The 15,265-nt window shown below is 47.7% G+C and overlaps 1 protein-coding gene across 1 annotated transcript in view; it reads left to right on the top strand.

Moving 5' to 3' along the window:
• The window catches only part of Rbfox1 (RNA binding fox-1 homolog 1), a 1,859,632-nt gene that overhangs the window by 290,389 nt on the left and 1,553,978 nt on the right, over positions 1-15,265 (top strand). The gene's annotated exons all lie outside the window — the stretch shown is intronic.

The raw sequence follows: 15,265 nt of genomic DNA, 5'->3' as shown, positions 1-15,265 counted from the left end.
CTACTTAGGGTAATCAAGCCCAAGGAAGAGATATGTTAGCCTAGAAATAAAGAATGAAGAAGACACAGGGCATGTCAGAGAGGGCAGAGTTTCTCAGTTTCTGTGTTGGGGGTCCACATGAGGCTTCACCTGGCTTTCTAGTCAGGTCTTCCATTGGACTGTGGAAAGACCTGTCCTCTGTGGCTGCAGAAATCCCAGAGCTTGACTGGCAGGGGGTCTATTCACAGGCTCCCTCACCCTTGATGTGCCTAGGAGTCTGAGGGAAAGTCTCTGTGTCCAGCCCCTACTGCAAGGGTAGGGACCCCATGAAGCACACCCACAAGGAAGAAGGGATTACTTAGTGCCATCTTGGAAGCTGCCTGACTTTGGAGGACATAGGGAGGAGGGCGAGGCAGGGACAAATCCAGCGAAGGATGCAGGCTACGGCTAGGCAGTCGGTGTTCCTCAGTGTTACAGGAGGCCCTGGAATGGGTCATGTGATGAGCTGTGCACCTTGGTAGCGATGTGAAGAATGGATGGAAAAGGACAAATGAAGCAGAGAGTTGAACCAGGGAGAGATGAACAATATGGGGAAGAGACCATAGTGACTCCGACCAAGACTGAGGCAACACATTGAGATGGGGGTGGAAAAAAAGGGGAGTTTGTAGGCAGAGCCTACAGCATTGCTGGTGACCTGCATAGGAGGACACTGGTAAACCCCTTGTGGCCCTCCTCCCTCCCCATCCCTCCTCTTTTGTCTGTCTTTGTACACCCCCTTTCATTTCCCTAGGCTCTTGTGGGCTGTGTCGATCTGCTGTCCACAAGTCAGGCACTGACGCAAGAGAACAAAGACATTGCTAATGCTGTAAATCCTGGATCCAATTTATTTGTTATTTCCACTCATTTGAAATGCACCTGTTACCCTGAAGGCCTTTGAATGCCATCAGCAGCAGCTACAGAATCAAAGGGAAATTGGAACCTTTTGGAAAAACCCTCAGTTGTTCAAAGGTGAAATAAACAAAATGAAAAGCTTTCTTTTTCTGTTCTTTTTTTCCCCTGGATGACTTGTTGGCCTAGATGGCTGGGCTCACAGAAGACCCCAGCAGCAACAACTACTGGGCCTGTTTGCTTTCTGGTTCCTTGTTTCTGGTTCCTTCACTGTTTGATACATTTAAATGGCCATGATATTTCATTGCAGTATTTTTAAAACATCAAATTTTCACTTTTCTGGAGACTAGGATTGTCTAGTTGTCATTTTGTTGGCTGAATTGTTCATGTAGGAACTGTCTCTGATGAGATCAGGAGTTGACTCATGGAGCTCTGGGTTAGAGACTCTTTGCTTAGCAGTTGGGCATAATCCATGGAACATCCTCTGTGCACCTGTGGAGCCTTACTGTGTGTTTTGCGATGCTGTCGGAGGACATGGTGTCATACTGGAGGAGGTAGTCCAGCTGTTTCCCAGGCTTGCAGAAGCATAAACACCATCGCTTCATTTCCAATCATTTGTACTTCATGGTTTTCTATCAAAATGAAAGTGATTTAGGGACAACACGTGGCCTAGCAGATGAAGAAAAGAGGATTATTTGGGGACCAGGACCAGGAGGAGTCTTGAGATGACCCAGGGAGGGTGGGGACCCCATCCCAGCTAGAATGGTAACCAGATCCACTTGAATGAGTGTCAGGAAGTTGCAGGGTTGGTTTGGGAGGTAAGGGGAGGTGGAACCCTTAACAAAATCAAGTCCAGTGGCCGGGATAACCTTAAGCCCACATCAGGTCAGGGAGGGGACTCTTTTCTATGTCCTGATGCTGTTAGAACAGCACATGTCCCTGGCCACACTGTGGATTCTGGCTTCATCTTGCTGCTGCTTCTGTACCCCATGCTGGTCCCACCCTCCTTGCTACCCTGCTGGCTATAATAGCACTGACCATCTTCTTTAAACAGTCTTGGATCTTAAAATGCTCCAGGCTGTACCTCAGCTGATCACTTGGTCCCTGGGGTGTGGGATTGGGCTTTAGATGGCACTTCCTAGGACAGACATTACAGATCATCCAGCCACCCACTTTCTTATCCCCTGGATCTATTGTCTTTGTAGTCCTTATCATCGCATAAAATATGGTGTTTGAATATGAAAAATTTATCACAGTAAGAGACACACTGCCATCAGTATATTTCCCTTTGCTTCAAACATATTTATTCCCATCATCCTGTTCACTTTCTGAAGCAGTTCTGGAAGTCCTCTTTTCTGAGTTATCTTTAATTGTGCTGTCGTGGTTGCCTTGATGTAATGGATTGATTCAAAACATTTCTCTTTTGTGATCATTTTCACTTTGGAGAAGAGACAGAAGTCACACAGTGCCAGATCTGGTGGAATAAGATAGATGAGATGTGCCATAATATTTTTTATTTGATAGATTTTGCTCTAAAGTTTTGGTTGATGATGTGTGGTCAAAAAGTACAGTCACTATTTGAATTAAAAATTGATTATGTTGGAAGACACATTGCCATTAACCCCCATCAAAATGCTCCCCTTTGCTTCAAACACGTTTATCTCATCACCCTTGGCAGTGTGTCTTTTAATGTGCTAGTTTTTTCAAAATTTAAACATTCACTGTATTTTTCAGACACCCCTCGTCGACTTGATAATGTCCTTGTTGACTTAGCATTGGTCTTGCTTTCCCACAAGAATGCATACAGCTACAGTGCTGTGGTTTGAATGTGGATGATGTTCCCCAGGGCTTATGTGTCTAAGGTTTGGCTCCCTGGGTGGTGCTGTTGGGCAGTGCTTTGGAAGGTCGGCCTTAGTGGGAGGTCTTTAGGTCATTGGGCATACACCCTTGGAGGGGATTGTGTGAGCTGCGCTTCTTTATCTATCTGACTCCTGGATCATGATGTAAGTGGTTTTCTCTGACATGCTGTCCACTGTTGCTTTCTTGTGCCCTTGCCAGAGGCCCAAAAGAAAGAGCCTTCCTGGGCTTGGACTGGAACCTCCAGAACCATGGGACAAATAAACATTTTCTCTTTATAATTTATTGCCTCAGCTGTTTCACTATTGTGAGGTAAAGCTGACTTACAAATGCAGCAATACATGTACAAAGTGGGTGATCATTAACTATCTGTTGAAGGAAAGACATTGTGTTTTACATGTAAAATGTCCCTCAAAAGCTTAATGTGTTCAGAAATGAGCCTTTTGAAAGGTCATTGAATCATGGGGGTGATCCACATATTAGAGAATGAGTCCATTGATGAGTTCATAGCTGATATGCTCTTAAGAGGTAGGGCTTGTCAACTAGCCACGATCAAAAAAAATCTACACCTAGACATATAATAATCAAGATTCCAGAAATCCAACAGAAAAACAAAATACTACAAGCAGTAAGAGAAAAGAAACAAATCACATGCAAAGGGAAGCCCATTAGAATCACAGCAGACTTTTCAACACAAACCCTTAGGTCAAGGAGAGCCTGGAGTGAGGTATTCCAAGTCCTAAAAGAAAAGAATCTCCAACCTAGACTTTTGTATCCTGCAAAACTCTCTTTCAAAATAGATGGGGAAATAATGTAAAATGTCCCTCAAAAGCTTAATGTGTTCAGAAATGAGCCTTTTGAAAGGTCATTGAATCATGGGGGTGATCCACATATTAGAGAATGAGTCCATTGATGAGTTCATAGCTGATATGCTCTTAAGAGGTAGGGCTTGGTTGGAGGAGGTAGGTAGGTCACTGGGGAAGTGACTTTGAAGGTTTTATCTCTCATTATAGCTCTTCCTGGCTCTCCCTGTCTTTCTGCTTCCTGGCTGCCATGGGCTCAACAACTTTCCCCTACTATGCCATTCCACCTTGTCATTTCTGATTTGGAGCCACCCACCCATGGACTGAACCCACTGAAACCCTGAGCCCAAACAAAGTTCTCTTCCTTTAAATTGTTGCTGTTATGCATTTTTTTTCCTAGCCACAGGAAGTCTGAATAATACAGGGATGAAAATGAATGAAGGTATAGCCTCTTTAGATCAAAGAGCCATGCTTAAATTTTACTTGTATTCTGTGTTCATGCCTGAAGTGGGTTTTGGTACTTGGTAAGCTCTCAGCACATGTGTGTTGGATAATTGGCACTTTGGGAAGGTGGCATGGCCATGGTGCTAGAGTAAAGGTATATCCATGTGGCCAGTAGAAGATCCCTGTTGGCAACAAGCCATGATCTAAGAACCTTGCATTGAGGGCTCAGGTGTTAGGGGAAAACTGGATCTTGGAAGAGAAAAAGAACTAGGTGGACAAGAGGCCAAGTCCATCCTATAGGTCAAGGGTAGCCAGGAAATTCACCAGAGAAGCTGAAACTCAGCAGGTATAGAGAGCTCAAACTCTGCCCTGGGCCCCCTAGTCCTGACCTTGGGTGGTTCCAGACTTCCTCGACTAATAGACCAGGAAAGAGTAGGATTAATAATAGCCCAGCTCTTGGGCACTATTGTAACTGTCAGATGATTCACTGGGTCTGGAATACTTAGCTCACAGCCTAGCAATGGATAGTTGACAGTGTGTTAGTGACCGTGGCTGTTTCTGACTGTGTCCTTATTGATTCCTCCCCCAAGATGTTGTGAGCCTCAAACCTAGAAAATGCAAAGTGGTATCTTCATTGAGGCATCGTGGGATTAGCAGAGGGAAAAGATCTGGTATCTGGGTCTTTGAGACAGAGGGAATAGGAGCCTGAGATATTGTGGAAACCATCATCCTGTGGACTCCACTCCTTGGTACTCCCTGGACCCCCGGGGCATCAGACTGCAGCAAAGTAGGATGGGCACTGGGGAGTTATTTGACACTTTTCTGTGAATGTGATTAAGGGCTCTTCAAAGACCATGTTAGTCATTTCCCTGCTGCAAAACTCCCTGAGTAAGATGTTCCCTGATGGTGGTTCAATACTTTTGAGACTGCAGATGTGTTTTGAGGATCTGGTGAAAAGCAAGTAACCCTCTGCTAACATAAGCACAACTTCACTTTCAATTTCAAGGTGTCCACAGGCCTCCAGAATCCGACTGAGGGTGGACCAAGGGTCCTGGATAAGAAACACATTCTACAGTCTTACTCATTAGCAAGTCTCATTATCAAGGGATGTTATATCTCACCATAACTTTCTAGTTCAAGGGTAAGGCCAACATTAGTGAGAAGTTTATAGAAGTGGAAAGTTTAGAAGATAGTTCACTGTGTGTCTTTCAGATAGAAAGTTGACTTCGCTGATACAATGTTTCCAATTAAGATACTCATAGAGGGTCTCTTAATTGAAAGATAAGGGTGATTTGTTATTCATAAATCAAGGGATGTAAGTGTTGGTCCTTAAAAAATCTGACATTGGCAAATCTCTCTTTTTGGATATTCTGTTTATTTTAAATTTCATTTTAATTAATACATGCTTGTAGTATGTAGTGGTTACATTCCTCATGAGGAACTGGGACATGTACACAGCACATCTTACCATTAGGAGAAGTAAATCAGACACACAAACTTAAACATGGTATGGTTACTCTTATATGAGAAACTGAAAATAAAAATAAAAAACAAAATAAAAGATAGGTGATAGGAAACTGAGATGAACTTTTTACAAAAGGGCGGGGGACTAAGAGAGGAGAAGGGGCTGAAGGGGATGAAATCCTTCTTGAGAGACAGACATCATTCTGCTTCCCGTATTCTCAGCTTAGTTACCCTTTTACAATGCAGGCTCTGGAGAAATTATTATTATTTTAGAAAGGTCGGACTCTCTTGGCTCTCTGTGTTACTTGGAGATAAAGAGAGTTTACTCTTCTACCTCCAAATCACGATGGAGGAGAATGACATCCACAGAAGCTTAGTTGACACGTCACCGTGCAAATGCACTCAAAACCTAAAGGCCGGGAGTCTCCAGGGAATAGGAATGATGTCACCCCTGTTCTGTGTCCCCAGCACCCTGTCCCAGGGGACTGCTCATGCATAGATGTATTTGCTGACAGATGCCATCTGTGATGCTGATTCTTGAGAAAGGAGTTCAGGTGGCGCTTGGTGACACAGCAGTGTCATTTTATGTGAAAGCATAAAAATGTGTGGTGTTGGCTGAGGGAACACAGAGGCTCCTGGCCCAGCCTCAGGACTATTAAAGGTTTCCTCGGAGCAAGGAGAACTGAGCAAAGCAGAGAGGAAGGAGTGCCCGAACAGTAGATGTGGCAGGTTGGCAGGCAGGACAACTCTGCCTGTGCTCGCATTAAGGCAGGAGGACACAACAGGGACTTTCTGGCAGCCATGCACATGGTGGGACCTGTGGGTGTTTTGATCCGCTATGTTGGAACTAGTATTACCCATCCTGATCATTTCTCCTATGGAACATTTGGGAAGCTCAGTGGGTGAAGTGACATTGGGATATGCCAGTCTCTCTTATGGTCAGACTTTATGGGCATCAACAAACGGACCAGATGGATTAGAGGGTTCAGATTCCCAGGCCTCTTTTGGATCTGCTGATCTGTTATGGTTAGGGGGCAAGGCCTAGGAATCTGCATTCCCAGCAAGCTCCCCCACATCCCAGACTCTCTGCAGGATGGTGAAGCAAATGGCCCCATCCAGGCTCCACTTTGAAAAATGGTGGCCCATCTTTCTCAAGGTTTCCTGAGGAAAGGAGTCTCCTCTCCCACCCCATCAAATGTGTTTCCTGTCTCATCCGTTTTAGTTCTTGATTAAACCCAATTTGGCATGTTGTTATATCTGATTACTCATTCATCTTCGCAAGTCTTTTTGTGGGGACAATTGATTTCAGTTCCCTTGACGAAGCGGCCCAAAGGCCTGCTGTCCAACCCACTCCCTTTTCCAAGAGCATCACTTGGCCCGGCCTCTCTCTCTCCCTGGAGGTGGTGGGGACACAGTGATGTCTGGAGAAGAGGAAAGGGCACCAGGAGGCTGAAGTTTGTTTGGAGGAGGTCTGGGCCTCAAGTAGAGAACTCAGATTAGTCCCTGCCAGAAGTTGGAGTGTGAGGCAATTTAGCAAATTGTAGCTTGCAGCAGATGTTTAATTAGTTGTGAGGCAGTGCCTGGTGGCTGTGTGTGTGGGGTGACTTACCCGCGTCTTCCACCACTGTGAAAGGGACATAGGCTCTGGAGCTAGGGGGCAAAGCTGGATGCAGGGGAGCCAGCCTTGTGGGAGAGGAACTTTGAGGTGTGAGGCTTTGTGATACGGGGAGCCAGGCAAGCCAGGCAGCCCCAGAGGCTCGGTGTGGGAGAACAAAAAGCTGCTGAGACCCTCTGACCTCACAGTCAGGAGCTTCGAAGCCCTTGGGAGACTTGTTCCCAACATAACCCCCATGGAGTTGCTTTTCCTCACCCCTCTCTTGCTCCCCTTCCGGTCTACAGAACAACGATCTGCCCTCTTACTTAGAAGCCATCCTCGGTTCCTCCTTATCTTTGCCCTGTACAGGAGATTCATCACTGAATCCTCCCAACCTGCCTTCCAGTCGCATGTCCGATTTACACCTCTGTGTCTAGGCCTCACTCCAAGATTTCTCCAACTCTACACTGCAGGCGTGTGGGGGCTGGGTAATTCTGTGTTGCCGGGGTGCATCCCATGCTTTGTAGGATGTTTAGCAGCAGCCCTGGCCTTATCCCATTGGATGCCAGGAGCTCCCGCACTCCCAATTTATGACGACCATGTCTCGTGACATTGTCACAAGCCCCTGGACGAGAAAAGTGCTTGGTTGAAACACAGTTGTCACAACCGCAGGCCACCTCCTTGTTTTCAGAGCCATATTGCTGCTTCTGTTCTCCAGCCTTGCTTCCTCCAGCACATCTTCCACTCTGAAGACAGAGATGTGTTCCCAGGGGACCCTGGGCCACGTGATGTCCTTCCTTTGAGCCCTGTGTTGGCCTGGGCCCTGCAGACAACCACATTTCCTGACATGATTTGGCGGTCTGTCCTTGTAAGACCCTGCCTCACTTCTGGCCTCCTCTCCCATCACTAGTCCTGTCCCTGGTTCTGCTCCAACCCTGCCGGGCACCTACCGCTTTCATGACTGTGCCTCCCAACCTCCTCTTTTCCTTCTGTGAAGCCTTTGCTGATCTCTGTGCTCCACTGGGTCCTGTGAGACTCTTCCCAGGTCCTTGACTCCACACTGCTGTTCCTCTGCCTGAAACTCCTCCAGGATTCAGCCCTGCAGGTCATGGAGTAATCCAAGCTCAGGCTTTTTCCTGCTTCCAGAAGCTTATTGGCCACACTGTTCTTTCTTTCCCAGGCAAAGCTGACCTGGAGGGGCTCACTTAGAGATAGCATCAGCCTCTCGGAGCTCTAGTCACTGCTTTCTGTTGCCATCCACTCCCTATGGCACACAGGAGAAGGAGGGCAGCACCTGAACAGGAGAGTCATGTGGATAAAGGTAGCAGAAACCAAGTCTCTAGTTGTTTGTCTAATCCTGCCTGATGTGAGAGGCCCCTGTGATTCAGCACATGGAAGGAGCATTTGTTGGCTTTCCCAGCCAGACTTCTGGAGGGCAGCAGAGGGGCGTGCCTTACTGACTGATTGCTGCATCCTTGGTGTGACCATGCTGCCTGGGGACAGTCTGTCCCCCATCCCCCATCGACACTCATGGATTAGCTGCAGCTAAGGAGCAGAGGGAGGCTGGGTGGGTGCTTGGAGGAGATGGGCTCACACGCCTGCTTCTGGAGGAGGTGTAGCAGGTCAGCATTCGAGAGATCTGTAGACTCTCGCTGTGGGCTGGCTGCTCACTTTGTAGGTGATGTTGGCATGGTGGAGTTATTTCTCTGGGCCTCTGCACTGTAGACTCGCTGTGGGCTGGCTGCTCACTTTGTAGGTGATGTTGGCATGGTGGAGTTATTTCTCTGGGCCTCTGCTTCTCTGGATGGATGGCTGTGAGCCAAGGCACAAAGCAGGTCCGATCATCCAACAATGGCACTCATAAGAATAGTTACCATCGACAGAGCACTTTTTGTGGAATGGCTCCATGAACCCTCCCTATGCAACAGCTCTCTCATTATTCCTCCTTCACAAATGAAGAAAAAGAGGCCTGGAGGATTTCGCTTCCTTGCCCAGAGTCACTGTGAGAGGTGCACTTGTCAGCTAGAGGAAGTTTGCTCCTCGGAGGATGTGGAGCAATATCTGGAAACATTTCTGGTCTCATAGCTTGGCGGGGAAAGCTCCTGACATCTAGTGGGGAGAGACCAGGGATAGTAAGCAACCTACAGTGCACAGAGGAGCTTCTGCTTTTAGGGATCTTCCAGTGCCAAATATCAGCAGTACTGGGATCAGGGCACCCTGATTTCTAGCTGTCAGCAGATCCAACTCAGCCAACTTGAGTCTGTGCTTCTTGGTACCACATTCTCTTTGGTTTAGACCCCAAATAGGTTTCTCTGTCCTCTGCTTAGGACTTGATTCCCCTCAAATCGCAGATAGTCAGAAGTCTCACGTTTCTGTCGGTCCTAACTGGGTGAGAATGGACACGCTTGCTGCTGGAAGCCATTTTCTTAGTTTAAGGCCTTCATCCATTCAGCTCTTTCCAAGCCATATGTCCTAGGACAGTTTGTGATCTCAATTCACCAGATCAGGTCTTCATATAAGCCCTTCAGGACCCATTTATCAAGGGCTACATTAATCTGAAGATCTCCAAAACACAGACACCACACCCTAGCCAATCAGCCACTAGGCATCCAACTTAACCACCAGGAGGTGAGTCAGGTAGTTCCAGGGCAGTTCCGCAGCACCAAGAACCCAAGCTTTGTTCCACAATTTTGCTTCACCACCCTCGACAGAGTCCCTTTCATCCACATATTTGTGATCATGTGGTCACAACGTGGCTGCCACAGCTTCAGCCATTACAACTTCCCACTGTGCTTCGAAGTAATAAGTGGACAAATGGAAACTTTTCATCCTGGAGGTTCTTTTATCCAAATAATTATTTTCTGAGGCGATGCCCTCACCTGTAATCTTCCTTTTGTGGCTCCCTGCCTAGGACCAGACTGCTGGTAACCCTAAGAGATAATCAAGACAGAGAAGCTAAGGTAGATGAAAGTAGCGGGCAGTGGTTATAGGGTAAGCATGTATCAGTGTCTGCCACAAGGTAGACTAAAGTAGTGCACATCAGAGACTGTGCTAGAGCCTGGGAAGGGTAACCAGGCCCTCACATTGCATAACTTGCAGTCCCTATAGTATTTAACTTGGGGCCTTGTTGTGAAGTGAGCCTCCCTCCATGAGCAGGGTATTCCTTCCTTCCTTTCTCATATCTGCAGCTACCAAAGAGTCACTAGGGGCCTGTTGTGCTTTGGAGACTGACCTGGTCACTGCGTCACAACCCAGGGGACAAATGTAAGGGAGTATTCTGACTTCTCAGTCCCAGCCTTGTCTCTCCTGTCTCAGTCCTGCATCTGTCCTTACTTGAACCTGAGGCAGCACATCTGCACACAATGAATCAGACCCGGACTGCACTTCTAAAGTGTCTGGGAGAACAAAGCCACTTCTAGCGATGTCACCCCCTCTCCCCAGTTCTGTGGGTGTATGGGATGAAGCTGAGGCTAAGAGCACTGTGCTTTGCTGGGTAGGAAACAATCTATGGCTTTCATGTCCAATGGCCCGGGGCCCGCTCTGCTCCGCTGCTGTCTGCGCCTTCAGACACCAAGGGCACAGCCCCCAGGTGCCTTCACAGGTTACAGGGCCGCTGAACCATGGCAGGAAAGACTCATGTGGAGGGAGAGCAGCTGGCATCGCATGCAGGGACCAATGGTGTAGAGTGAGGGTGTAGGTAGTCAGAGGTAAGCCTGTGGATCCAGCTGCCTGTGCAGGTGGGGCAGAGGGAAGGGCCCTAGGTGAGCTTGTGGCTCAGCATGACCTAAGATGTCTGCCTGGCCAGGTGGTGAGCTACGCATTGTGAAAAACATGCTAGCAAATCTTCGAGGATCCACTCAGAGCTACTGAGAGGTGATACCTGCTCCTTATGAGAGCCTGGGACATCAAAGCCTTTTTATAAATGAGGCTTGGACTCCAGATGTCCCTGTCTCTTTGAAGTCCTTGGGGCCTTGTGGGCTAGTGAGCCTCTTGCTACAGGGAGGGCTCTTAGAGCTGGGTCACTGCTTCTCCAGATGCTGCAGGGAAGAGCTTACCAGTTGGTGGGTGCCTCTGTGTGTTCAGGCTGCTAGAACAGAAATAACATGGACCAGTAGGGATGAACGTATGCACATGTAGCACAGTGGGCTGTTATTGAACGCTTTAAAAGTCTTGCCATCACTGCCATAGCTTGTATGGCCTAAACCGCTAAGATGTGCTTCTCATGATTCTGGAGGCTGGCGATCCACGATAAAGGCACTGACACTTTTGCTGCCTGGTAGCATCTACTCCCTGATTCATGGATGGCACCTTCTTGATCTGCCCTCCACTTGAAAGACTAAGGCATTTCTCTGGAGTCCCTCTTAGAAGGGTTTTAAGAGGTGCCTTCATGATATCTCCACCTAATCACCTCCCAGAGATCTCACCCAGTACCATCAGTCCTGCATACTGAAGTTATGATTTCAACACAGGATATGGGAGGGGCACAAACATTCTGCCCATCCCCATTGAGAACATTCAGTATGTGTCTTTTAGACAAGTGTTGTATCCAGCTGGGGCTGAAGCACCTAAGGGCCAGGGCAGGCAGTGGAGGCTCAGGGAAAGGAAGCCATGTTCTCTCCTTTCAGCTTCTTTCAGTGGCCCCAGGGACAGGGATGCTGGGGGCCTCAACAAGGAGGCCAGGTGAGGCTAGTCTCACCTGCTTCTCAACAGTGTCTCTCACCAGCTGAACCTGGGAGCCCCAAGGGACCCACAATCTTGTTGCACTCCACAGGTGCTCAGGTGCAGGGCCATGGTGAGGTGGAGGTAAGACGGGCTGGGATGCTGCCTTCTCTGGCTTCTGGCTTAAGGTTAATCTTGATACATTAACTTGACTGGAGTAGTAAAGTTTGGTTTACTAGTTTGATTGGTTTAAATTGGTTGGATTAGTTTAAAGTTTGATTAGTAAACTTTACTGGTTTGTAAAGTACACTTCCGGGTATGTCTGCGGGTGTTTCCAAAGATGATTGACACGTAGGCCAGCAAACTGAGTGGGGGAAAGCCAGCCCCATTTGTGGGTGGCACCATCCAATAGACTTGCAGCCTGGCTGGAATGAAAGGAAAGTAGGAAGTAGTGTGCGTTTGAAAACCTTCATTCTACTGTATACCTCAAACGTACCAATAAACTCAATGAGAAAAAAAAAAGAGATTATGTCACATTAAAAAGGTTTCATTCAACAATGGGGAAAAAAAAAGAAAGAAAACCTCCATTCTGCTTGATTGGGTGTGTCTTTTGCTGCTGTCCTATGTGGACATCAAGACCCCATTTTCTCAGTCTTCCAGCGGAAACATACCAGGGAGTCTCCACGGGGCTTTCGGGACCTCAGTCGTGGACTGGTACTGCATCCTTGATCCTTCCTGTGCTCTTCCTCCTTCTTGGGCTAAGCAGCAACTGCATGCTCTGGTTCTTCAGAGTGCAGACAACCACTGTGGACACATCATGGATGTGGCTGACTTGCCTCTGACCCTATAAGCCTACAATAAACCCTGCTAGAGAACCTTAACCAATACAATATGGCAGCATGGATACCGGTCCCCCAGTCTGTCTGTGACCCCAGGACCTGTGGACTTAACTTTATACGGCTAAAAGAACTTTTCAGGTGTGATGAGTAAAGTCTCCTGAGATAGGGTTTTTACCGTGAGTGCAGTGGGAATCACAGTGGTTCTTTCAGGAGGCAGGCAGGAATACAAGGCAGTATGATGACAGGGGCAGAGACAGGAGTGATATACTTTGAAGATGAAGTGGGGTTGATTGCAAGCCAAGAAATCTGGAAAGGTAGGGCAAGAGCCTGATCTGGAGTCTCCAGAAGGCGTGCCACCCTGGGAGACTGATTTCAGACTTTGACTTGCAGAACTCTATTGGAATAAATTTGTGTTATTTTAAGCCAGTGAGTTTTCTGGGACTTTGTTCCCGCAACAACACAAAGTAAAACAAGGAGTTAGACTGAAGATCAGAAAACATAACCTCTGCCACAGGGTAAATATTCTAGCGTTTTTGAGTCCTGTGGTCTCTGTGGTATCCACTGTCTCTCCCTTGGAGTATAGAAGCGGCTGCATGGTGTGTGCAGAGGTTCCAGTGAGACAAGTATTGAGACAGGCAGGGGCCATGGGCTAGAGACACAAGGGCATGTCCCCTTGTGCTGCAGGTAACTCCTTGGACCAGTAAGCACAGTGCTCTGGGTAACTGCAGGCCTCTGATATGAACCACAGGCTCCTGTGTCCATTGCTTTACAAAGACCACTCTCCAGCCATCTTAGCAGGTACTGGCATCATCACCCCTCTCTTCAAGGGATGAAGGGAGGGAGGTTTGAGGGGGAAAAGTCTCTCACTCAGCTCCCATAGATGAGAAGCGGGAGAGCTGAGTGTGAGCCCACCCTGCTGGCCCCAGCAAAGGACTTTGCAGTTGTGCCCCTGCCCCGCTGCTCCAGTGACCTTAGATCTAAATCGTACATTGTCTGTCCTCTGCCTCTTTCTATGGTGTCATCTTCTGGAGAGCAAGGAGGGCCCACGAGGATGACTTCTCTCCTTGTCGCTCCCTCCTGCCCAATGTAGCAAGGGACATGCAAACTGTACACTTACATGTGAATGGTCCAGTGGGCACCTGCCTCCAGGAGTTCAGATGAGCAGTGAATATTTGTTTAGCCAAAGTGTGTCTCAGAGAATTAGGGATATACTTACAGTGACTTATATACAGATTGTCAATATATTTGCGTATGTAAATATACACATGATTATACATACACATTATCCACATATAATCAATCAATCTATCTGTCCATCTATACGCACACATTGCCTTGTTTATCCGAAATTCAAATGTAAGGGGATGTTCTGCATCCTATCTGCTAATTCAGCTTCTGCAGCCAGCAGAGACCCAGTGAGCTAATGTGGCCCTACTGTCACTTCAGCACCGAGGACTTCTTTCTGTCCACAGACTAAAAGAATCAGAAATACACGTGCCTGCTGTAAAATACACACCTGCCTTCCTTAAGCCACCTTTCCCAGAAGCTGAGTGCTAGAAACCCTGCCAGGACTTGGCTCAGGGAAGACTTGGGTGGCTTCGGTACTCAGCTCGCTTCATCCCTCCGTCACCCTCCCTCACTGGGTGAGGTGCAGGCTTCTCCTGCCTGCAGGTGGAGGTGGCTTCTCGGAATCACGGATTCCATGTGTCAGTTTCTCGGAGAGAGCGCTGCTCTCAGGAAGTGGAGCTGCTGGGATCGAGTTCTGACTTGTTTGAGGGAGTCCTGTTCAGAAGGTGCCCCAAACATATCAGTAGCATCCGCTCTCAGTGCCAGGAGAATGGCAGTGATTTTCTCGGGGAGATGTGGTGCGGCACCCTATGAGCAGCAGTTAGGCAATAATTTAACATTGCTGTTCTGCCCTGAGCTGAAGAGAGATGCTTCTCGCGGGGAGAGTTTAGGGCAGCTTATTCTCTCTGTGGGAAATCACACAGCCTTTCAATTTGTTTTTCACTAAGACCCTGACTGTTCAGTGATAAGGATTCATCCATTCGTTCAGTTATTCATTCATTCTTCATAAGCACATTTAGTAAGCCAGGCCCTCCTTAATTTTACTCCCTAAATGTTTCATTCATTTGTCCACTCATGAATTCATTAAGCAGACATTGCCAAGTGCACCTGTGCTTCTGTGCTGGGTCCCAGGGATATTCTAATACAGGAGAACGTGAGATTAAGCTTTGCTCTCCAAGAATAGATTGCCAGCAGGGGAAATGCACTTCCGATGGGTTGCTTCTCTGACAGTGCCATGGTCGGACTCCGTTTATTGAGCACCTGCCGTACAGTCAGTTCGCCTCTATCCTTGTCCTCACACACTGCTCCCAGGCCATTCCTTGAAGCAAAGTCACCATTGCCATCTCTGCTCTGGTGACAAGAAGACAGAGATTTTGAGAGGTAAAATTATGACATTCGCACTACACAGATGAGACCAAGACTCGAGTCCAGGTCTGTCCTCTGAAGTTCAAATGATGTCTGCGCTGCCAGGCTGTGCCCACATCAGCGAAAGAGCTGAGTGCAATGGGAGCAAATGGAGGCAAACAGCAACTCTGAGAAGGGCTTTTCAGTTGGAGCCTGCAGGTTGAATAGAAGTTTTGCTGCTATGGAAGGGGCAGAGAAGCTTTCTGAGTGAGGAGGTCAATATGTTTTGAAACAGTAAGATATTAGCACAGGGATGAGTGGCAGAC

This window comes from Fukomys damarensis, unplaced genomic scaffold (genome assembly GCF_012274545.1).
Source record: "Fukomys damarensis isolate Sample0158 unplaced genomic scaffold, DMR_v1.0_HiC HiC_scaffold_34, whole genome shotgun sequence".
NCBI lineage: Eukaryota > Metazoa > Chordata > Mammalia > Rodentia > Bathyergidae > Fukomys > Fukomys damarensis.
Note: the sequence above shows the minus strand (reverse complement) of the source record. Positions and strands in the feature narration are given on the sequence as shown.